Raw genomic sequence first — 26,274 nt, forward strand, 5'->3', positions numbered from 1 at the left:
TACAATCATCTTGCCCACGAGGCCAAAGTACAGCCTCCTAAGCAACAACCTCCATTTCTATTGCTTATAAACAGTCAGATCTGTCGCATAGAATTTTTTTTAGCCGCTTCGTCCGAACAGCAAATTTAACATTTAACCCGAGTTAAATTAGACGTAGTTCCGTGAATCTAGGTTCTCTAGCAATCACAATAATCCAGTGATAACATACCGTCCCGGCGCCCGAGTCTTATCCAGTTGGCGACCCGGCGAGAAAGAAGGAGGAAAAGAAATTGAGAAACGACCCTGTGAGTCCAGTGTCTTTCGTTTTCGTCGTGTTATGATAGAGGGGGTCGTCGTCGTACGACTGAGACCCGTGTCACGACTCCCTTCTGACCAATATATAATTACCGCTTTGTATTTCTTGGGTCGTCTGCAATGTTGTTGCATTTATTTCCCTTAAGAGATGTTATAGAGTTCATTTTTATTGTTAGTCAATAAGCTATCCTAGTTAACCTAACTTACCCTAGCCTAACTTAACCCTAACTAAACTTAACCTAACTTAATCCTAACTAAACCTAACCTAACCTAATCTATCCAAGTTAACCTCCCCTAACTTAACCGTAACTAAACCTAACCCAACCTAACCTATACTAGTTAACCTAACCTAACCAACTCTAACCTAACTTAGCCCTATCTAATCATAACTTAACTTAATCTAGCCTAATCTGCCCTACCCTAAACTAATCTAGCCTAACCTTAATTAAACCTAACTTAACGTAGCCTAGCCTAACCTAACCTAACCTATCTTAACCTAGCCTAGCATAGCCTAACCTAACTTAATCATAACTACTGTAAACACAGTAATTTGCTTGAAAAAATTCAATGTAAGAAAAACGACTGTATATAAACACTCGGAACTGATTCGCTGACTAATGACGTTTAAAGTAACAAAGGTTCCTAGAAACGGATCTAACAAAGGTTCCTAGAAACGGATCTAACAAAGGTTCCTAGAAACGGATCTAACAAAGGTTCTTAGAAACGGATCTAACAAAGGTTCCTAGAAACGGATCTAACAAAGGTTCCTAGAAACGGATCTAACAAAGGTTCTTAGAAACGGATCTAACAAAGGTTCTTAGAAACGGATCTAAAAAAGGTTCTTAGAAAAAGATCTAACAAAGGTTCTTAGAAACGGATCTAACAAAGGTTCTTAGAAACGGATCTAACAAAGGTTCCTAGAAACGGATCTAACAAAGGTTCCTAGAAACGGATCTAACAAAGGTTCCTAGAAACGGATCTAACAAAGGTTCCTAGAAACGGATCTAACAAAGGTTCCTAGAAACGGATCTAACAAAGGTTCCTAGAAACGGATCTAACAAAGGTTCCTAGAAACGGATCTAACAAAGGTTCTTAGAAACGGATCTAACAAAGGTTCTTAGAAACGGATCTAACAAAGGTTCTTAGAAACGGATCTAACAAAGGTTCTTAGAAACGGATCTAACAAAGGTTCTTAGAAACGGATCTAACAAAGGTTCTTAGAAACGGATCTAACAAAGGTTCTTAGAAACGGATCTAACAAAGGTTCTTAGAAACGGATCTAACAAAGGTTCTTAGAAACGGATCTAACAAAGGTTCTTAGAAACGGATCTAACAAAGGTTCTTAGAAACGGATCTAACAAAGGTTCTTAGAAACGGATCTAATACTGAAATGTTGCTGATACATGCAACAAATATATTAGAAATTTTCTCTGGTTTTCGGCCTTTTTTTAAATTTCAAGAATATTTAGTGGTTACTGCCACTGATGATGATGACGATGATGATGATGATGATGATGATGATGATGATGATGATGATGATGATGATGATGATGATGATGATGATGATGATGATGATGATGATGACAATAAACAACAACAACAACAATAACAATAATAATAAATGTAATAATGAAAGTAATAAAACTAAAAATGAAAAAATAATTAATAATAATAATAATAATAATAATAATAATAATAATAATAATAATAATAATAATATTATTATTATTATTATTATTATTATTATTATTATTATTATTATTATTATTATTATTATTATTATTATTATTATTGAAATAATTCTCATTACGGGAAGCGCTAATCTCGTAGGAGTTAGGGAGCGCCTGTTCAACGGAAGATAATCGCACCTGTTACAAGGAAGGAGAAGGGGAGCTCCAGTTCCCTGGATCAAGAGCCCTCATCGGCATGAGAGGCGCACTGACTGTGTGTGTGTGTGTGTGTGTGTGTGTGTGTGTGTGTGTGTGTGTGTGTGTGTGTGTGCGTGTGTGTGTGCGTCTCTGCGCTGGCCGGCAGCCATTTTGAAGTTCTCAGCGTCTGTTGACCACGACTGAGAGATCCTCTCTCAGCATGTGCTGCTACTGAAAGATCCTGGGGAAAGACTGGGAGAGAGACTGGGAAAAGCTGAGACAGACTGAGGAAGGTTGAGAGAGACTGGGGAAAGCTGAGACAGACTGAGGAAGGTTGAGAGAGACTGGGGAAAGCTGAGACGGACTGAGGAAGGCTGAGAGAGACTGGGGAAAGCTGAGACAGGCTGAGGAAGGTTGAGAGAGACTGGGGAAAGCTGAGACAGACTGAGGAAGGCTGAGAGAGACTGGGGAAGGCTGAGACAGACTGAGGAAGGCTTAGAGAGACTCGGGAAAGCTGAGACAGACTGAGGAAGGCTGAAAGAGACTGGGGAAGGCTGAGACAGACTGAGGAAGGCTGAGAGACTCTGGAAAGCTGAGACAGACTGAGGAAGGCTGAGAGAGACTGGGGAAAGCTGGGACAAACTGAGAAAAGCTGAGAGAGACTGGGGAAAGCTGAGACAGACTGAGGAAGGCTGAGAGAGACTGCGGAAAGCTGAGACAGACTGAGGAAGGCTGAGAGAGACTGGGGAAAGCTGAGACAGACTGAGAAAGGTTGAGAGAGATTGTGGAAAGCTGAGACAGACTGAGGATGGCTAAGAGAGATTGGGGAAAGCTGAGACAGGCTGAGGAAGGTTGAGAGAGACTGGGGAAAGCTGAGACAGACTGAGGAAGGCTGAGAGAAACTGGGGAAGGCTGAGACAGACTGAGGAAACCTGAGAGAGACTCGGGAAAACTGAGACAGACTGAGGAAGGCTGAGAGAGACTGAGGAAGGCTGAGAGAGACTGGGGAAAGCTGAGACAAACTGAGAAAAGCTGAGAGAGACTGGGGAAAGCTGAGACAGACTGAGGAAGGCTGAGAGAGACTTGGGAAAGCTGAGACAGACTGAGGAAGGCTGAGAGAGACTGGGGAAAGCTGAGACAGACTGAGGAAGGCTGAGAGAGACTGGGGAAGGCTGAGACAGACTGAGGAAGGCTGAGAGAGACTTGGGAAAGCTGAGACAGACTGAGGAAGGCTGAGAGAGACTGGGGAAAGCTGAAACAAGCTGAGAAAAGCTGAGAAAGACTGAGGAAAGCTGAGACAGACTGAGGAAGGCTGAGAGGAACTGGGGAAAGCTGAGACAGACTGAGAAAGGTTGAGAGAGACTGTGGAAAGCTGAGACAGATTGAGGAAGGCTGAGAGAGATTGGGGAAAGCTGAGACAGGCTGAGGAAGATTGAGAGAGACTGGGGAAAGCTGAGACAGACTGAGGAAGGCTGAGAGAGACTGGGGAAAGCTGAGACAGACTGAGGAAGGCTGAGAGAGACTCGGGAAAGCTGAGACAGACTGAGGAAGGCTGAGAGAGACTGTGGAAAGGATAACTTTCTGAGAGAAGGGAAATTACCGAGGGATGAAGATTAGTTAATTTAGGGGTTATCAGGGATTAATTGGCATGAGGGGATTAAGGATTAATTGGTTTGAAAGGGATTGGGGATTAGTTAGCTTTGTTAGGAATCTCTCCCTGGAGGACACTGAGACACATGTGACAACGACACTGAGACACATGTGACCATGACACTGAGACACATGTGACCATGACACTGAGACACATGTGACCATGACACTGAGACACATGTGACCATGACACTGAGACACATGTGACCATGACACTGAGACACATGTAACCATGACACTGAGATACATGTGACCATAACACTGAGATACATGTGACCATGACACTGAGACACATGTGACCATGACACTGAGACACATGTGACCATGACACTGAGATACATGTGACCATAACACTGAGAGACCATGACACTGAGACACATGTAACCATGACACTGAGATACATGTGACCATAACACTGAGATACACGTGACCATAACACTGAGATACATGTGACCATAACACTGAGATACATGTGACCATGACACTGAGACACATGTGACCATGACACTGAGACACATGTGACCATGACACTGAGACACATGTGACCATGACACTGAGACACATGTAACCATGACACTGAGATACATGTGACCATAACACTGAGATACACGTGACCATAACACTGAGATACATGTGACCATAACACTGAGATACACGTGACCATAACACTGAGATACATGTGACCATAACACTGAGATACATGTGACCATGACACTGAGACACATGTGACCATGACACTGAGACACATGTGACCATGACACTGAGCTGTAACCATGACACTGATACAGACTAGAACGCCTCAGACCATAACACTGAGATACATGTGCCATGAGACACAGCAACCACGTATTCTACTGACTGAGAGACCATAACACATACACACCATACTAGCAACCACTTATCTAACAACCACCTACTAGCAAACACTTATCTAACAACCACCTACTAGCAAACACTTATCTAACAATCACTTATTAGCAACCACTTATCTAACAACCACCTACTAGCAACCACTTATCTAACAATCGCCTACTAGCAACCACTTATCTAACAACCACCTACTAGCAACCACTTATCTAACAACCACCTACTAGCAACCACTTATCTAACAACCACCTACTAGCAACCACTTATCTGACAACCACCTACTAGCAACCACTTATCTAACAACCATCTACTAGCAACCACTTATCTGACAACCACCTACTAGCAACCACTTATCTAACAACCACCTACTAGCAACCACTTATCTGACAACCACCTACTAGCAAACACTTATCTAACAACCACCTACTAGCAAACACTTATCTAACAACCACCTACTGGCAAACACTTATCTAACAACCGCCTACTAGCAACCACTTATCTAACAACCACCTACTAGCAAACACTTATCTAACAACCACCTACTAGCAGCCACTTATCTGACAACTACCTACTAGCAAACACTTATCTAGCAACCACCTACTAGCAACCACTTATCTAACAACCACCTACTAGCAAACACTTATCTAGCAACCACCTACTAGCAACCACTTATCTAGCAACCACCTACTAGCAAACACTTATCTAACAACCACCTACTAGCAAACACTTATCTAACAACCACCTACTAGCAACCACTTATCTGACAACCACCTTCTAGCAACCACTTGTCTAACAACAACCTACTAGCAACCACTTATCTAACAACCACCTACTAGCAACCGCTTATCTAACAACCACCTACTAGCAACCACTTATCTAACAACCACCTACTAGCAACCATTTATCTAACAACCACCTACTAGCAACCACTTATCTAACAACCACCTACTAGCAGCCACTTATCTAGCAACCACCTACTAGCAACCACTTATCTAACAACCACCTACTAGCAACCACTTATCTAACAACCACCTACTAGCAACCACTTATCTAACAACCATTTACTAGCAACCACTTATCTGACAACCATCTACTAGCAACCATTTATCTAACAACCACCTACTAGCAACCACTTATCTGACAATCACCTACTAGCAAACACTTATCTAACAACCACCTACTAGCAAACACTTATCTAGCAACCACCTACTAGCAACCACTTACCTAGCAACCACCTACTAGCAAACACTTATCTAACAACCACCTACTAGCAAACACTTATCTAACAACCACCTACTAGCAACCACTTATCTGACAACCACCTTCTAGCAACCACTTGTCTAACAACCACCTACTAGCAACCACTTCTCTAACAACCACCTACTAGCAACCGCTTATCTAACAACCTCCTACTAGCAACCACTTATCTAACAACCACTTACTAGCAACCATTTATCTAACAACCACCTACTAGCAACCACTTATCTAACAACCACCTACTAGCAGCCACTTATCTAGCAACCACCTACTAGCAACCACTTATCTAACAACCACCTACTAGCAACAACTAATCTAACAACCACCTACTAGCAACCACTTATCTAACAACCATCTACTAGCAACCACTTATCTGACAACCACCTACTAGTAACCACTTATCTAACAACCACCTACTAGCAATCATTTATCTGACAATCACCTACTAGCAAACACTTATCTAACAACCACCTACTAGCAAACACTTATCTAACAACCGCCTACTAGCAACCACTTATCTAACAACCACCTACTAGCAAACACTTATCTAACAGCCACCTACTAGCAACCACTTATCTGACAACTACCTACTAGCAAACACTTATCTAACAACCACCTACTGGCAACCACCTACTAGCAAACACTTATCTGACAACTACCTACTAGCAACGACTTATCTAACAACCACCTACTAGCAACCACTTATCTAACAACCACCTACTAGCAACCACTTATCTAACAACCACCTACTAGCAACCACTTATCTAACAACCACCTACTAGCAAACACTTATCTAACAATCACCTACTAGCAACCAATTATCTAACAGCCACCTACTAGCAACCACTTATCTAACAACCATCTATTAGCAACCACTTATCTAGCAACCACCTACTAGCAAACACTTATCTAACAACCACCTACTAGCAACCAATTATCTAACAACCACCTACTAGCAACCCTCAGAACCCGGCCCTGGGTCAGACCTTTGCGGTGATTACCTGTTCATCCAGGCTGTTACTGTTGGCGGCTCGCTGGCTGATACATTCATCACACCCCTGCTGATCTAGCAAGAGGTTTGAAGACTTTTACACTTTTTTAGTTTGAGCATTCAAGCACCACGGATGTTGACACAGTGTTCTCTTATTGTGCACGTGGTACTCTTAGTTTACCTTGGTCTGTTTTACACTTTTTTCCTTATCTCTCACTCCAGTAGGTTGTAATGGCAGACTGAAGATTTGGGATAGACCAAGTCGTCAAGTACCTTCCATATATATATTATCAGGAGTTTCTCTCTTCATCGCCCCTGAGAGTACATTTCCAGGTGTTTCCAGTAATTTAAGTAGTTCATCGTCTCTATACGGGCTATTAATGATCTGTGTATCTTCTGCAGTTGTGGTATCTCTCCTGTCTTGTACGGGGCCGTCACACTCGAGCTATTGAACTGTCACCGGTTGCTTCTCTGGTTCTGAAAATTCTCCTTATCATTTCTGTCATTTTTCTGGCCTTCGTAGCATTTGCTGTACCTTTTAATGACCTTTAAAAGTTATAGCATCTGATATATTTGTATCCTTTCGTTGTATGAGGTGACTCTCCTGTTTTTGTCAAGTGCTCCTTTTGAGTTCAGTATTTATACATATATGAGCATCAAGAATCTGTCATCCTTGAGCATCATGTCATTTTTTTTAATGCTTACTAGAATATTTTGTTGATATCATCTTGCAAAATTTTCGTTAATTCTAAATTACTTTCATGCTTATTTTTGTATCGTCTGGAAGCGATGATACGAAGCAGTTCTTATCTGTGTCTTCTGTCTGGATGAGAAATGGTAAAGGAGTCAGGATCGTTCTTTTAGACACTGAGTTTTTTTTTTCTCTCTCTCTGGTAAGACTTGCTTTTTGTTGTTCTTAGTTCTGTTCATCTGGAGAGTGAATATCCATCTTCATAATTTCCCTTTTATACCTGGCGACCTTGTTTTATATAGCCTATCGCTCCATTACCTGGAGTTTACCTGGAGAGAGTTCCGGGGTCAACGCCCCCACGGCCCGGTCTGTGACCAGGCCTTATGGTGGATCACAGCCTGATCAACCAGGTTGTTACTGCTGGCTGCACGCAATCCAACGTACGAGCCACAGCCCGGCTGGTCATGTACCGACTTTAGGTGCTTGTCCAGTGCCAGCTTGAAGACTGCCAGGGGTCTATTGGTAATCCCCCTTATGTATGCTGGGAGGCAGTTGAACAGTCTCGGGCCCCTGACACTTATTGTATTGTCTCTTAACGTGCTAGTGACGCCCCTGCTTTTCATTGGGGGGATGTTGCATCGTCTGCCAAGTCTTTTGCTTTCGTTGTGAGTGATTTTCGTGTGCAAGTTCGGTACTAGTCCCTCTAGGATTTTCCAGGTGTATATAATCATGTATCTCTCCCGCCTGCGTTCCAGGGAATACAGATTTAGGAACCTCAAGCGCTCCCAGTAATTGAGGTGTTTTATCTCCGTTATGCACGCCGTGAAGATTCTCTGTACATTTTCTAGGTCAGCAATTTCACCTACCTTGAAAGGTGCTGTTAGTTTGCAGCAATATTCCAGCCTAGATAGAACAAGTGACCTGAAGAGTGTCATCATGGTCACAGTTGCCAAATGTCTTAGCGATGTCCGAATAGATTACATCTGCCTTCTGATCTTTTTCCAGAACCTCCTCATTGCTCTTCCCGCAATAACTCTTCGTTGACCTGACTAGTGCAACTCATGTTTTTTTTTCCTTTAAAGGTTGTAATTTAGCGTCCCACCACACTGCCAAACACTTTTATGATATGTAGATAAATGGTGCAGAGAACCGACAAGTTGATAAATTACACACATATGCAACACTTGGGTTCTTTGGAAATGTTTCGCCACACAGTGACTTCATCAGTCCAGTACAAAGAAGAATGGTGAGGATTAGAGGGAGTTTGAGGTAATTAGTTTTATGATGTCTGATGTTAGTTCTACTGGTCGGGATTTTTTCTAACAAGATTCTACTGCTTGTTTTGTGCTTCCTTAGATTTATTCTCTTTCTCCAAAGAATATCGAGCCTATTTTGGTATTTTATACTTTACGAAAACAGAGTTCCTTGAACCTGGCCCAGGTGCTGCCTGTCTGGTCCTATATTATATTTCCTTTCCAGATTCTAGAGTATTTTTGTTAATGTGTCCAGATCTTCAACTTTCCTGTTGTCCAGTGGGTTGCCGGACGTATTTTTCACGGAGGTCTTTCAAAATTATTTATCATTTCTTTCTCGTCATCGGGGGAAGAAAAAAACGCCGTGGATAGTGGACGGAGTGGAAAGGAAGAGAAGAGGAAGTGAGGAGTGGAATAGAGGGAGGGAGAGAGAGGGTGGGTTGTAAGCACTTAAAGTAATTTTCGAGAAATTTGCATTGTGAGGTGATCTTTCAAACTGGTGCTGCGCTCTAGAATGTTTATTAATGGTTAGTTTAGAAGGTGGCACCAGGCTCCTCAGCTCCTCATTGTTCTGGAGTGAGAGATGGATGGAGGCTGACTCCAAGGAGGAGGAAGAGGAAGACGAGAATGAGGAATAGGGCAACACAGAAACCGCCGTTTATCATTCCCCCTAATTGAGGTAATTTGTAGTTTATTGAGATTGTGTGTGTGTGTGTGTGTGTGTGTGTGTGTGTGTGTGTGTGTGTGTGTGTGTGTGTGTGTGTACGTGTACTCACCTAGTTGAGGGTGCAGGGGTCGAGTCCAAGCTCCTGGCCCCTGGCTCCAAGCTCTTGCGTGTGTGTGTGTGTGTGTGTGTGTGTGTACTCACCTACACGTGGTTGCATGGGTACAGTTCTAGCTCCTAGTCCTGCCTCTCAACTTGGCGTTGGCCAGATTCACTCTTATCCTCGTGGACCCTTCCGTACCTCCTCATAAAACTATGTATACAGTCTGCTTGCACCACTTCCTCGTCAAGGTCGTTCCACTTCCTGAGACTGAAGAAATGCTTCCTAGCATCTGTGGCTCATCTGCCTCTTTTACTTCCGGCCGTGTCCTTGAGTACTAGTTTCCCGCCTGTCAAACAGCCTATCCCTGTCGGTCCTATCAATCCCTCAGAGTATTTTGCATGCTTATATCATATCTTCCCTGATTCTTCTGTCTTCCAATGTCGTTAAATTCAATTCCTTGAGCCTACTCTCGTAACTCACATCCCTTGGATCTGGAACCAGCCTCGTTGCATACCTCTGCATTTTCTCCACTTTCTTAACATGTTGTTTCAGGAGATGGTTCAGTGCTGGTGCTGCATACTCCAATAAGGGCCTGACATATATTGCATAAAGTGCAATGTTTGATTTTTTGTTTAGATTCCTGTTAGCTTCTCTTAGATTTGCCAGATAGGTACTGGGTGCAGAAGTTATATGGCGGAAATGAACTGGCGATAAGGTCGGCATTATGCTCACCCCTAGTGAGGTTTGGTACCCAGAATTTATACTCTTTGATGTATCCAGCTCCATAAAAGCTTCTCCTATTGTATATATGGCATCCAGTACCCGTAGGGGTAACCTGGTTCCACCAGGAAGTCCTCTTTAATCCGTTTGTTCAACATTTACCAGACTTTCTTGTCAGTTTTCTTCAGCTCTCCTCCTTCCTTCTTCAGTCGATTTACCTGGTCTATGACTGTGCTCTTTCTTCTGATGCGGCTGTGCGGCGGTTTAGGTTCAGACTTAGCCTCTGCTCCTGCTGTGTCATTCTCAAACTGCCGCTCATCCTCTTTCCTCACACTTGTAAACTCATCTCTGGATACTCTGCTCACTTCTCAGCTCTCCTCTATTATTCACTCTCTATAATGTTTACGCATTCTTATGCTTCTCTGCTTTGCCTCTCTATATCTCCGGTTGAACCCAGGGCTCTCCTCTTTGAGAACTCCATTATGCTCTCCTTTGCCTCCCGGCTCTTACCATTTAGGTACTCCATCATCTCATCCGCTGGTTTCCTTCTAGTTCCTGCACTGCATCTATGAATTCTTTTGTTCCGCCCAAGTGCCATCCTCCAGAGTCTGACTTCTCACGTCACCCTCTTGTTCCCTTGTACCTGTGTGTGTGTGTGTGTGTGTGTGTGTGTGTGTGTGTGTGTGTGTGTGTGTGTGTGTGTGTGTGTGTGTGTGTGTGTGTGTGTATGTGTGTATGTGTGTATGTGTATGTGTATGTGTGTGTGTGTGTGTGTATGTGTGTGTGTGTGTGTGTGTATGTGTGTATGTGCGTATGTGTGTGTGTGTGTGTGTGTGTGTGTGTCTGTGTGTGTATGTGTGTGTGTGTGTGTGTGTGTGTGTGTATGTGTGTATGTGTGTGTGTGTGTGTATGTGTGTATGTGTGTATGTGTGTGTGTGTGTGTGTGTGTGTGTGTGTGTGTGTGTGTGTGTGTATGTGTGTGTGTATGTGTGTGTGTATGTGTGTATGTGTGTGTGTGTGTGTGTGTGTGTGTGTGTGTGTGTGTGTGTGTGTGTGTATGTGTGTGTGTGTATTCACTAACTCACCACTAACTCACCACCAACTCGCCTCTAACTCACCACTAACTCCACTAACTCACCACCAACTAACTCACCACTAACTCACCACCAACTCACCACTAACTCACCACTAACTCCACTAACTCACAACCAACTAACTCCACTAACTCACCACCAACTAACTCACCACTAACTCACCATCAACTATACCACTAATTCACCACTAACATACCACCAACTATACCACTAACTCCCCACTAAGTGACCACTAATTCACCACCAACTAACTCACCACTAACTCACCACCAACTATGCCACTAACTCACCACTAACTCACCACCAACTATACCACTAACTCCCTACTAACTCACCACCAACTATACCACTAACTCCCCACTAACTCACCACCAACTATACCACTAACTCCCCACTAACTCACCACCAACTATACCACTAACTCCCCACTAACTCACCACCAACTATACCAACTAACTCCACTAACTCACCACCAACTAACTCACCACTAACTCACCACCAACTATACCACTAATTCACCACTAACATACCACCAACTATACCACTAACTCCCCACTAAGTGACCACTAATTCACCACCAACTAACTCACCACTAACTCACCACCAACTATGCCACTAACTCACCACTAACTCACCACCAACTATACCACTAACTCCCCACTAACTCACCACCAACTATACCACTAACTCCCCACTAACTCACCACCAACTATACCACTAACTCCCCACTAACTCACCACCAACTATACCACTAACTCCCCACTAACTCACCACCAACTATACCACTAACTCCCCACTAACTCACCACCAACTATACCACTAACTCCCCACTAACTCACCACCAACTATACCACTAACTCCCCACTAACTCACCACCAACTACACCACTAATTCACCACCAACTAACTCACCACTAATTCACCACTAACATACCACCAACTATACCACTAACTCCCCACTAACTCACCACCAGCTATATCAATAACTCCCCACTAACTCACCACCAACTACATCACTAATTCACCACCAACTAACTCACCACTAATTCACCACTAACATACCACCAACTATACCACTAACTCACCACTAACTCACCATTAACATACCACCAACTATACCACTAACTCACCACTAACTCACCACTAACTCACCACCAACTATACCACTAACTCACCACTAACTCACCACCAACTATACCACTAACTCACCACTAACTCACCACTAACTCACCACAAACTATACCACTAACTCACCACTAACTCACCACTAACTCACCACCAACTATACCACTAACTCACCACTAACTCACCACTAACTCACCACCAACTATACCACTAACTCACCACTAACTCACCACTAACTCACCACCAACTATACCACTAACTCACCACTAACTCACCACCAACTATACCACTAACTCACCACTAACTCACCACTAACTCACCACTAACTCACCACTAACTCACCACTAACTCACCACCAACTATACCACTAACTCACCACTAACTCACCACTAACTCACCACCAACTATACCACTAACTCCCCACTAACTCACCACCAACTATACCACTAACTCACCACTAACTATACCACTAACTCACCACCAACTATACCACTAACTCACCACCAACTATACCACTAACTCACCACCAACTATACCACTAACTCACCACCAACTATACCACTAACTCACCACCAACTATACCACTAACTCACCACCAACTATACCACTAACTCACCACTAACTCCCCACTAACTCACCACCAACTATACCACTAACTCCCCACTAACTCACCACCAACTATACCACTAACTCCCCACTAACTCACCACCAACTATACCACTAACTCCCCACTAACTCACCACCAACTATACCACTAACTCCCCACTAACTCACCACCAACTATACCACTAACTCCCCACTAACTCACCACCAACTACACCACTAATTCACCACCAACTAACTCACCACTAATTCACCACTAACATACCACCAACTATACCACTAACTCACCACTAACTCACCACTAACTCACCACCAACTATACCACTAACTCACCACTAACTCACCACCAACTATACCACTAACTCACCACTAACTCACCACTAACTCACCACAAACTATACCACTAACTCACCACTAACTCACCACTAACTCACCACCAACACCACTAACTCACCACCAACTATACCACTAACTCACCACTAACTCACCACTAACTCACCACCAACTATACCACTACCACTCCCCACTAACTCACCACCAACTATACCACTAACTCACCACTAACTCACCACTAACTCACCACCAACTATACCACTAACTCACCACAAACTATACCACTAACTCACCACCAACTATACCACTAACTAACTCACCACCAACTATACCACTAACTCACCACCAACTATACCACTAACTCACCACCAACTATACCACTAACTCACCACCAACTATACCACTAACTCCCCACTAACTCACCACCAACTATACCACTAACTCACCACCAACTATACCACTAACTCCCCACTAACTCACCACCAACTATACCACTAACTCCCCACTAACTCACCACCAACTATACCACTAACTCCCCACTAACTCACCACCAACTATACCACTAACTCCCCACTAACTCACCACCAACTACACCACTAATTCACCACCAACTAACTCACCACTAATTCACCACTAACATACCACCAACTATACCACTAACTCACCACTAACTCACCACTAACTCACCACCAACTATACCACTAACTCACCACTAACTCACCACCAACTATACCACTAACTCACCACTAACTCACCACTAACTCACCACAAACTATACCACTAACTCACCACTAACTCACCACTAACTCACCACCAACTATACCACTAACTCACCGCTAACTCACCACTAACTCACCACTAACTCACCACTAACTCACCACCAACTATACCACTAACTCACCACTAACTCACCACTAACTCACCACCAACTATACCACTAACTCACCACTAACTCACCACCAACTATACCACTAACTCACCACTAACTCACCACTAACTCACCACCAACTATACCACTAACTCCCCACTAACTCACCACCAACTATACCACTAACTCACCACTAACTATACCACTAACTCACCACCAACTATACCACTAACTCACCACCAACTATACCACTAACTCACCACCAACTATACCACTAACTCACCACCAACTATACCACTAACTCACCACCAACTATACCACTAACTCACCACCAACTATACCACTAACTCACCACTGACTCCCCACTAACTCACCACCAACTATACCACTAACTCCCCACTAACTCACCACCAACTATACCACTAACTCCCCACTAACTCACCACCAACTATACCACTAACTCCCCACTAACTCACCACCAACTATACCACTAACTCCCCACTAACTCACCACCAACTATACCACTAACTCCCCACTAACTCACCACCAACTACACCACTAATTCACCACCAACTAACTCACCACTAATTCACCACTAACATACCACCAACTATACCACTAACTCACCACTAACTCACCATTAACATACCACCAACTATACCACTAACTCACCACTAACTCACCACTAACTCACCACCAACTATACCACTAACTCACCACTAACTCACCACCAACTATACCACTAACTCACCACTAACTCACCACTAACTCACCACAAACTATACCACTAACTCACCACTAACTCACCACTAACTCACCACCAACTATACCACTAACTCACCGCTAACTCACCACTAACTCACCACCAACTATACCACTAACTCACCACTAACTCACCACTAACTCACCACCAACTATACCACTAACTCACCACTAACTCACCACCAACTATACCACTATCTCACCACTAACTCACCACTAACTCACCACTAACTCACCACTAACTCACCACTAACTCACCACCAACTATGCCACTAACTCACCACTAACTCACCACTAACTCACCACCAACTATACCACTAACTCACCACTAACTCACCACCAACTATACCACTAACTCCCCACTAACTCACCACCAACTATACCACTAACTCACCACTAACTCACCACCAACTATACCACTAACTCACCACTAACTCACCACCAACTATACCACTAACTCACCACTAACTCACCACCAACTATACCACTAACTCACCACTAACTCACCACCAACTATACCACTAACTCACCACTAACTCACCACCAACTATACCACTAACTCCCCACTAACTCACCACCAACTATACCACTAACTCACCACTAACTCACCACCAACTATACCACTAACTCACCACTAACTCACCACCAACTATACCACTAACTCACCACTAACTCACCACCAACTATACCACTAACTCACCACTAACTCACCACTAACTCACCACTAACTCACCACTAACTCACCACCAACTATACCACTAACTCCCCACTAACTCACCACCAACTATACCACTAACTCACCACTAACTCACCACCAACTATACCACTAACTCACCACTAACTCACCACCAACTATACCACTAACTCACCACTAACTCACCACCAACTATACCACTAACTCACCACTAACTCACCACCAACTATACCACTAACTCACCACTAACTCACCACCAACTATACCACTAACTCACCACTAACTCACCACTAACTCACCACTAACTCCCCACTAACTCACCCAGGTGTCAATTTTCAAAGCTGTGGGAGGAGAAATAAACAAAAAAAAATTTAATACCAATAATAAATAATGAAAAAATGACAGTTTTCTGGCTACCGAAGAGCCGAGAAGCGAACCCTGTAATAAAGATGGAGAGAGGGAGGGAGGGGTGGAGGGAGGGAGGGGTGGAGGGATGGAGGGGTGGAGGGAGGGAGGGGTGGAGGGATGGAGGGGTGGAGGGAGGGAGGGGTGGAGGGTTGGAGGGGTGGAGGGAGGGAAGCAAGAAGGCAGGGATGGAGGGCAATTGTTTTAACTCTAATAAAAGTATATAAATACAGTAATGGGTATGGCGGTTGTGGTGGAGGATGGCGGGGATGAGGGATGATGGAGGTGGGGGTCGGGATGCTGGATGGGGATGAAGGATGGAGTAGGGCCGGGGGATGGCTCAGTCTGAGTGATAATTTTGGCAGGGTTGATGTAAACTTTACGAGGATGTCCATCAAGCAGAGCCCGGCTATCATTAGCAAGGTAACGGGCAAATAAATACGTGTGATAGCTATATTTCACGCTACCTTGTTTATGTCCCCGAGAGAGAGAGAGAGAGAGAGAGAGAGAGAGAGAGAGAGAGAGAGAGAGAGAGAGAGAGAGAGAGAGAGAGAGAGAGAGAGAGAGAGAGAGAGAGAGAGAGAGAGAGAGAGAGAGTGCATAGGAAAAGCAAATACCATAAGCGCATCTCTTATACGAAAAATTAATCAACCCACAGGACGGTGAGCAATGACTGTTAGGGTGGTACACTAACTGTTGGACAGGGCGGTCCAGTGACTGACAGGGTGGTTCAGTCACTGTTTGAGAGGGTGATCCAGTGACTGACAGGGTAATTCAGTCACTGTTTGGCAGGGTGGTCCAGTGACTGACAGGGTGGTCCTGTGTCGTCTCATTAATACAACCTGGTGCACACCTGTCTATCCATTACTCTTTCATTTTCACTATCTCTCTAACTCTCACTCTATCGCTCTCTCGGCATCCTACACCACCACCTCCTCCTCCTCCTCCTCGTCCTCTACATCCTCCTCCACCTCCTCCTCCTCCCCCTCCTCCTCCTCCTCCTCCTCCTCCTCCTCCTCCTCCACCAACTTCTCAATGGGTTGAGTGGAGTTGTTAACACCCTTCAATCACACGCCTTCCCCTGTCAGCGGTAGATGGGAGGGTGAGGTAAGCAAGAGGGAGGGGGGCTAGAAGGGAGGCAGGAGGACGAGGGAGAGGGATCGGAGGTGGAGGCATGATAGAGAGGGAAGGAGAGGGAGAGAATAATGGAAACCGTGAGTGGGAAGGAAATTCAAGAGAGAGAGAGATAGAGAGAGAGAGAGAGAGAGAGAGAGAGAGAGAGAGAGAGAGAGAGAGAGAGAGAGAGAGAGAGAGAGAGAGAGAGAGAGAGAGAGAGAGAGAGAGAGAAGGGACGAGGAATTGGGAACGAGGGAGAGGAAAGGGAGGGATAGCGGGAGACAGAGAGGAGGGAGAGGAAAGCAAACAAAAGGAATAGGCAAAATAGTAGAACGAGACAGAGGAAAGAAGAACAGGGCGAGAGAGAGACTAAACATACAGCCAGACAGACATACATATAGACAGATATACAGACAGACAGACAGTGACGAAGGCAGACAAGTGGGAATAGAGACAGTGGTTCCGAAGACCCTTCAGTACATTTCGCTCAAGGCTGTGTAACTGATAAAACCCAGCATCGCACCCTCACAACCACGGGCGAAACGTTCCTCTGAAAGGATCCTCATCTACCAGTGTCTTTTCTAAATTAGCGTCATTAGGTACACAGACACCTGTTACCCAGCACCTGAGTAATGTCAACACGTACTGAAGTCTCTTAACACGGGATCAGACACTCCACCAGGAGCTAGAGGATGGGGGAGACGGGAAGGGGGGGAGGAGGGTGTTTGGGTAGGAGGGAACAGAGGGCGATATGAGGGAGGGGAGGGGAGGGAGGGGGGAGGGGGTTGTTAAGGAGGAGGAGACTGGGGGAGGTACCAGATAATCAGTGGGGTTGTCAAATTATTGTTATTGCGTTAGCCTAGTGGCGAGGTGGGGCGGGCACAGCGATCTGTGCTAACACCAGACCCTTGTTCACAACCAGCTCTCGGCTCCTCCTCCTCCTCCTCCTCCTCCTCGGGTTCCTCCTTCTCCTCCTCCTCGGGTTCCTCCTTCTCCTCCTCCTCGGGTTCCTCCTTCTCCTCCTCCTCCTCGGGTTCCTTCTCTTCCTCCTCTTCCTCCTCCTATTAGGAACATATAAGAGTCAATTAGCAGGAATTGCAAATCTTGTCCTCTGGATCTTCTGGAGTTGACTAACAGAATAACACAGCTAAGTAAAGTGTAAGGGAGACAGAGACAGATAGAGAGAGAGGTGGGTGGGGAGAAGAAGAGGTGTTCTGAATCTTCGAAACAGTGCAAGAAATCATCTGACGTAGCACCACGGTGGCAGCTTACACACAAGCTGCAAGCACAGGCCCAAAGAATTAAGAAGGTTCCCATGGAGATACAGATAACAGCTGGCAGAGTGCAATGGTAAGTGAGGTACAAGAGTAGGCACGGGTGATAAATGGTGTTCCCAAAGAATCAATTCTTGGACCCCTTCTATCCATGGCATGCATAGACGACTTAACATAAAAAAACAATGAATCCTGTATATCATTGTTTGTGGATGACATTAAACTAATGAGAAAGGTAAGAGGGAGGGGAGAGGAAGAGTCTCCAAGATAGCTTGAATATGGCCAGCAAAGAGGAAAGAGGCTCATGGAATTAAATCCTACTAAGTGCAAACTAATGAGAATATGGGAGTGAAGAGAATGGGTATTGATTACAGCCTTTAAGGAGGCAACATGCAGGGAGAGCAACCTGGAAGTAAGCATTACACCAAGCATATCACCAGAAACAGAAATCCACCATATAACCTCAGTGGTACATGAGGAACTAACCTAAAACTGTGTTCAGTAACTTAAAGAATATTTTAAGACATATATACAAGAACGTAAGAATGAAGGAACTTCACTTTGTAGGAAGATAACAAGAACCTATAAAAATCATCAACTACATATTGTATACAGTGGAACCTCAAATATCGAATTTAATCTGTTACAGGAGTTAGTTCTAAATTCGAAGTCTGAAAAGCGAAGCAATATTTCCCCAAAGAAATAATGGAAATACAATTAATCCGTTCCAGAAACCTAAAAATATTCACAAAAAAAATACATTTTATAGAGATTAATTATAGTTTTACATACACACAACAAATATAGTATTCAATTATGTATTAATAAATGTAAATTAACATATAAAATAACATTTTTACTTACCTTTATTGAAGATTGGTGATGGCATCTGGAAGATAGGGAGGAGGAGAGAGGGAGTTGGGGTTAGTGTTTGGAAGGAGAATCCCCCTCCATGAGGACTTCAGGTAAAGCCCTCTCTGGGGTTACTTCCCTTCTCTGTCTTTTAATGCCACTAGGACCAGCTTGAGAGTCACTGGACCCCTGTCTCATGCAATAACTGTCCACAGTCCTCTGTCTCTGGCACCTCTTTAAGATTTCCTTAAAATGGGACATGGTTTTGTCACTGAACTTGTTGCAAAGATGACTTGTTTCAGCTTGCTCAGGGTGGTACTTCTCCACAAACATTTGGACATCATTCCACTTGGACATCATTCCACTTGGACATCATTCCACTTCTGTATTACTTCCTTCTTCACATCTATGGTGTTTCTCACTTTTTTTTACCACAGGGGTACCACTAGCAAGTTTCTTTGGGCCCATTGTAGCTTATTTCAGTCCCACAAGCACTAAACACAATGAAATAATTGTAAAATGTTTGAATGAGAGTGCAATTAGTGTTCACTCAAGCATCAACAAAACCAGACTGGTTCACAGCGCCTGCGTGAGGACGCAGACAGAGCAGGCTGCTGGACAGGTCCAGTACCCGGCGGTTCGAAAATAGGGGCGAGTTCGATAATAGGGACAAAGTTGGTTCGAAAAAAGGGTTCTATTTTCGAAGAGTTTGATAAGCGATACGTTCAAAATTTGAGGTTCCACTGTATTCGTAAAAGAAATACATTAGCAGAGATGAAGCATGATCTTATGTCCTGCAATAAAGCTTTATCAAGATAGCCACATTTCTTAGCATGTGGTCCTTACTCGGCAGAAACTAGACTCCTACTAATGGGATGTAGAGCAAGAGCAGATAAAATGGTCATATAATATTCACAAGTGTTCAGCTGGCTCTCCCCTCTTATGGGAGAATTTGCAAAATAATATATTCATATGTTTGTCTGAGGAAACTTCTGTTTCCTCAGACCATTAAAAATTTGAAATAATATGCCTCTACTCTGACACTATAGCTAGTGGCATTATACTCATTAACCCAAACCTTAGACCCCCAGGAATCCGCACTTCTTGATTCTGTCAAGTCGCCAGAGTTGGCACCTATGTTTGTAGATGTTATGTCACCAGAAATTCGACTGTAAATAGGGGTTGTGGGAGACTGCAAGAGCCAGACTGCAATTGCTGTCACAACAATTGACAATGTAGAAGTGAATGAGTGTCACTGCGAGGCCAAGTCACAGAGAAACGTAGAACATTTGTGGCTGTATTCATGTGTACTGTATTCATGTGACTGTATTCATGTGTACTGTATTCATATGGCTGTATTCATGTGTACTGCATTCATGTGGCTGTATTCATGTGTACTGTATTCATGCACCGACAATCTCCAGGAAGAATGAAGCTGTCCCTACTGTGAATAATTACGAACATACGAGTAAGTGAAGTACCGAGTATGGTGGCAGAACTATTGTGTCGCTCATTCACGTACGAATAATCATTAAGAACTGATACAAGGTTAAAATGCTTACCATAGTTGTATTTGTTAAGCGAAGTATTGTTAATATTCTCCCTACATGGACATATCATATAACCGTTGATGAATGAATCTCGTGAACAAGTGATTGCCAGTCAGGCGATGTTAAACGTAGCGAAAGTGACGATAGAAGTGAAGACGTCCAACATCAAATCTTCAATAAAAGCATCAATATAAGCGTCATATCATATAGGTAAGATACACACACCTAAGTAAGTCCTATCAAAGCACATGTTTTCTATGTTATTGCAGCGAATAGGTATTTATGTGGGGTTGATAAGACTAACCAATGATACAAATGTGATCGCCCAAACCCAGGTGAGACTCGCCCTTAGCTTTACAGGTGACATACTTGAAATTGTGGATAATATAGGTCTTCAGGGCGAGTGTTAACCCAGGTCTAATCGCTCTTTTATGGCTCAATGATAACTAAGAAAGCTGAGATCAAAGGAGACCCCGGGGAGTGGCTGCTGGGGTCTTGACCTATCAACTGAAAGATGAGTACCCCAGGCCAACAGTGGTCTTTTATTGTATTCATTGTTATATCTTTACTAAAATCCCCCACAGAGAAGGTCCGTAAACAACAACCAGACACTTGACTCAGATATTACTCTTAACAACATGCTCACTGGAGCAGCCGAGTATAGATGCTAAAATATAAGAGAAAAAAGATTTAATGTATTATTATGGAGTCTACCACGCATTAAATTACTCTTTCATGATAAGTTGCCAAACATATGTACTTTGGTGGGAAATGAAGAAAATAGCCATGTGTTTAGTATTGGAAGAGGAGAAGTAAATAATGAAAGTGAATGTCGTAAAAATATAGCCGGAGAAGCTTGAGTAGATCATTCACTCTGATAACATGAGCGTAGATAAACATGTCTACAGAGCAACTTGCAATGCGAGCACTGGCTGATGTTGTAGTAGCCAAGCTTAGTCTTGGTTACAAGTACTTATGATAGCTTAGCAGACACACAGATAATGATCAAACTAAATGCAAAGTATGTGGCCAGACTTATGGTCATTTTCTTTAATACTACGAGCTTCATCGTCTACTCATCTATGAATATAGAAATAGGATAAAAATCAGTGTGATATATCAAGCAAATATCCTAAATTTGCGTGCAACAGATAAGACAGTTATAGATATAAATACAAAATGTATCCCTGTTAACACTTCTGGGTCCTAGTTCCTGGGTTTTTCTTGTATATACATACGATCTTGGGTACGGGATGTACAATAAATAAACTAGCCGCATCGGCTGAAAAAATCAAATGTAATCTGATCAACCAGCACGGCTTTAGAGATGATTAACTCAGTCTGAAAAACCTACAAGCGCTCTATGACAAGGTAACAGAAATAAGGCAGGAAAGAGAGAGGATGGGTGGACTGCATTTTTTAAGGACGGTAAGATGGCTTTTGACACGTACGCGCTAGTTACTGGGACAAAAAAAAATCTGGAAGAGCAGGCAAGAATAACTGGGAAGGCACTACAGTGAATTAAAGAATTTCTTAATAGGGAGAAAACAATGAGCAATATTCCTAGAAGAGATGTCAGAATGGGTGGAGTGGCGAGTGGAGTACCACTAGGATCGGTACAAGGACCGATACTATTTCTTGCGTAAGTGAAGGACAGGGCGCAAGAGATAGAATCAGAGGTGTCTCAATTCACAGATGTTGTGAAATTAATGTGGCAAAGACAAGTGAAGACCAGAAAGACTACAAATGGACAAGGATAGACCACAGGTCTGGTCTGAATAATGATTATCAAAATTTAATACCAACAACTTCAAAGTTATGAAGATTGAGGAGGGGCAAAGATCACTAACGGAATACAGGCTCGAGGGACAAAGGCTGAAACTCACCCAGGGAGAAGGATCTCGGAGTAAGCATTGTTCAAAGCATATTACCTGAGGCACACATCAACCAAATAATTGCTGCGGCAAACGGATGTATGGCAAATCTAAGATTAACTCAAGTAGTCAGTCACGACATTATATGCGGCATATGTCAGACTTATATTAGAATATGCAATGCCGGTACAGAACCGCCACCTCATCAAGCATGTCAAGAAACTGGAGAAAGTGCAGAGGTTTGGAACTAGACTAGTCCCGGAGCTAAGAGGTACGAGCTGTAAAGAGAAGTTGTGGTAGCTAAACCTGACGACATTAGAGGACAGAAGGACCAAGGATGATATGATAACGACGTACAAAATACTGATATGAATTGATTGGGTGGACAGGGACAGATTTTTCGACATACAGAAAACAGGAACTTGAGTCACAGGGATGTTAGGATAGATAATGAGAACATTCAAGATAAGAAATGAAAAGCCAATGATGATTCTTTTTAAATCACTTGTTTTCTCTAGACTGGAATGCTGCTGTACATTAACATCCCCATTCAAGGAAGGTGAAACTGCAGATCTAGAAAATGTACAGAGAACCTTTACTGCATGTATCAGTTCCATCAAACACCATAACTGCTGGGAACGTTTGGAAGCACTTGACTTGCACTCACTGGAGCGCAGGCGAGAGAGATACATCATAATCTTCACATGGAAGATTCTGGAGGGATTGGTCCCTAATCTGCACACAGAAATCACTCCATAAGAAAGCAAAAGACTTGGCAGGCGATGCAACATACCCCCAGTGAAAAGTAGGGGTGCCATTAGTTCACTAAGAGAAAACACAATAAATGTCCGGGGCCCAAGACTGTTCAGCAGCCTCCCACCAGCCATAAGGGAAATTACCAATAGACCCCTGGTTGTTGTCGAGAGGAAGCTGGATAGATACCTAAAGTCGGTGCCGGATCAGCCGAGCTGTGGTTCGTACGTTGGACTACGTGCGGCCAGCAGTAACAGCCTCGTTGATCAGGCCCTGATCCACCAGGAGGCCTAGTCATGGACCGGGCCGCGGGGGCGTTGATCCCCGGAATACCTTCCAGGTAGACTCCAGGTAAGAAGTGGAATGACCAGGGGGGAAATTCACCCCTTGGGAGGAATTGTAGGGTGTTTCAGGGGAAGTTCCAACTCAAGAAGGTGTGATGTCCTATGGATTATGTACAATCTGCTTAATTGTAGTTTGTTTTTAGTTTACTCCGTGACATTCAATAAACCTTACTGTTTGTCACAGAAACAATTCAAATTGTGAAATTTGTCAAAGGAGGAGCTCTCAGCTCACGACTTTTCAAGCAGTTGTGTATTGACATTGACGCAAGTCATCATTTGCTTCTTTTCCTCACAAATGTTCGATGACTTTCAAGAGGAAATGTAACTGGGAGAGTATTTGAGCTGAGAGATGAGCTCAAATTATTCTTTGAAGTTCAGGGTAAGATGGAATTTTTGTGCCTGGCTGGGTGAAGAGGAATGGATCATGTGTCTGGCCTGTTTTGTTGGCATTGTTGAACATCTGAATAAACTAAATCTTCAGACGCAAGGAAGGCATACATACATCATAAAATTCATGGATTCCTTGGAAGCTTCCATGAACAAGCTGGAAAACTGGAAGAGAAAGATCAAGAACAAAAATGTTACAATGTTTGAGGAACTGTCGTCAATTCTTGTTGCTGGTGGTGAAGACCAAGTGCTTCCAGAAAAACCATACCCCCGGCCGGGATTGAACCCGCGGTCATAGAGTCTCAAAACTCCAGCCCGTCGCGTTAGCCACTAGACCAGCTGGTCTAGTGGCTAACGCGACGGGCTGGAGTTTTGAGACTCTATGACCGCGGGTTCAATCCCGGCCGGGGGTATGGTTTATTTGCAATCGTGTCATTACGATTTCTTGAGTCAAGTGCTTCCAGAATTTGCAAAAAAAAAAAGGGAAATTTTGCAGCATTTGACAGCACTGGAAAATTAATTCAGCAGCTATTTTCCTGAATGCAGTGATGAGGAGGTAGATATAGAGCGATATCCATTTAAATTGTCAGTTGAAAAAGTCGTTGATGACTGTCAAGATGAATTTCTGGAGTTGAAGACTGATTCAGCAGCAACAGATGTGTTCCATGAGAAATCACAGAATTTTGGTCCCTGATGTGCGATTTTTACCCCAAAGTGGCAGAAAGAGCTATCCATGCATCGCTTCCAGTTGTGTCGACATGTCTTGGTGAGTCAAGCTTTTCAACTCTGTTGCAAATGAAAACGAATCAACGAAGTACATTGCAGGTTGAAAATGAGCTGCTGCATTGTGTGCTCTTCCAAGCACTTCTCCGCGTCTCCAAGAACTGGCGGAGAAAAACCAGTCACAGGTTTCTCACTCACTGTAATCTTCATCAGAATAAAATGAATTACAACACCCTGGTATACTTCTGGAATCTTTTGTTTACTTCAGTATACTTCAGTATACTTCAGTATACTTCAGTATACTTCAGAATACTTCAGTATACTTCAGTATACTTCAGAATACTTCAGTATACTTCAGTATACTTCAGTATACTTTTGTTTGTTAAAAATCTTTCATTCTAGTTTTAAAATCAATCCTTATTTTCTGTTGTCATTAAATATGTAAAACTCGACTATAAAATAATGTAAGTAAATGTGTATGTACTAATATAAGGAAAAAACTTAAAAAATTTTCATAATTATTATATGCATGTTTTTTGGACTGACATTCTGACGTGTTGTGAAAATGTTGTGAAAATGTTGTGAAAATGTTGAACGAGAACTTAGACAGTGGAGTGGTAGAGGCAGGACTCATACACAGCTTTAACAAGAAGTACGATAAGGCTCTCGAAGCCATAAAAGAGGGAACCCAATAGCGGCCTGTGAAGTGGTGGGGCCAGGAGCTGTGATTCGACCCATGGAGACAAATATAGGTAAGTACATATATTGCACGTACACACACACAAACGTGAACACACACACACACACACACACACACACACACACACACACACACACACACACACACACACACACACACACACACACACACACACTCCGGGGCCAGGAGGTGTGATTCGACCCCTGCAATCACAATTAGGTGAGTACACACACACACAAAGCGACACACTTGAAGAGATTAAAAAGGTGAATTGTGAAATTAGCCAACCTTGGCCGCTGACTTCTTTCCGGATTTTTTTTTTTTTTTTTGCTGGGTGATTACGCTGGTCCCAGCCTGGTTCCAGCCTGGTCCTTGCCTGGTTCCAGCCTGGTCCTTGCCTGGTTCCAGCCTGGTCCTTGCCTGGTTCCAGCCTGGTCCTTGCCTGGTTCCAGCCTGGTCC

The sequence above is a fragment of the Cherax quadricarinatus genome, chromosome 21 (genome assembly GCF_038502225.1).
Source record: "Cherax quadricarinatus isolate ZL_2023a chromosome 21, ASM3850222v1, whole genome shotgun sequence".
NCBI lineage: Eukaryota > Metazoa > Arthropoda > Malacostraca > Decapoda > Parastacidae > Cherax > Cherax quadricarinatus.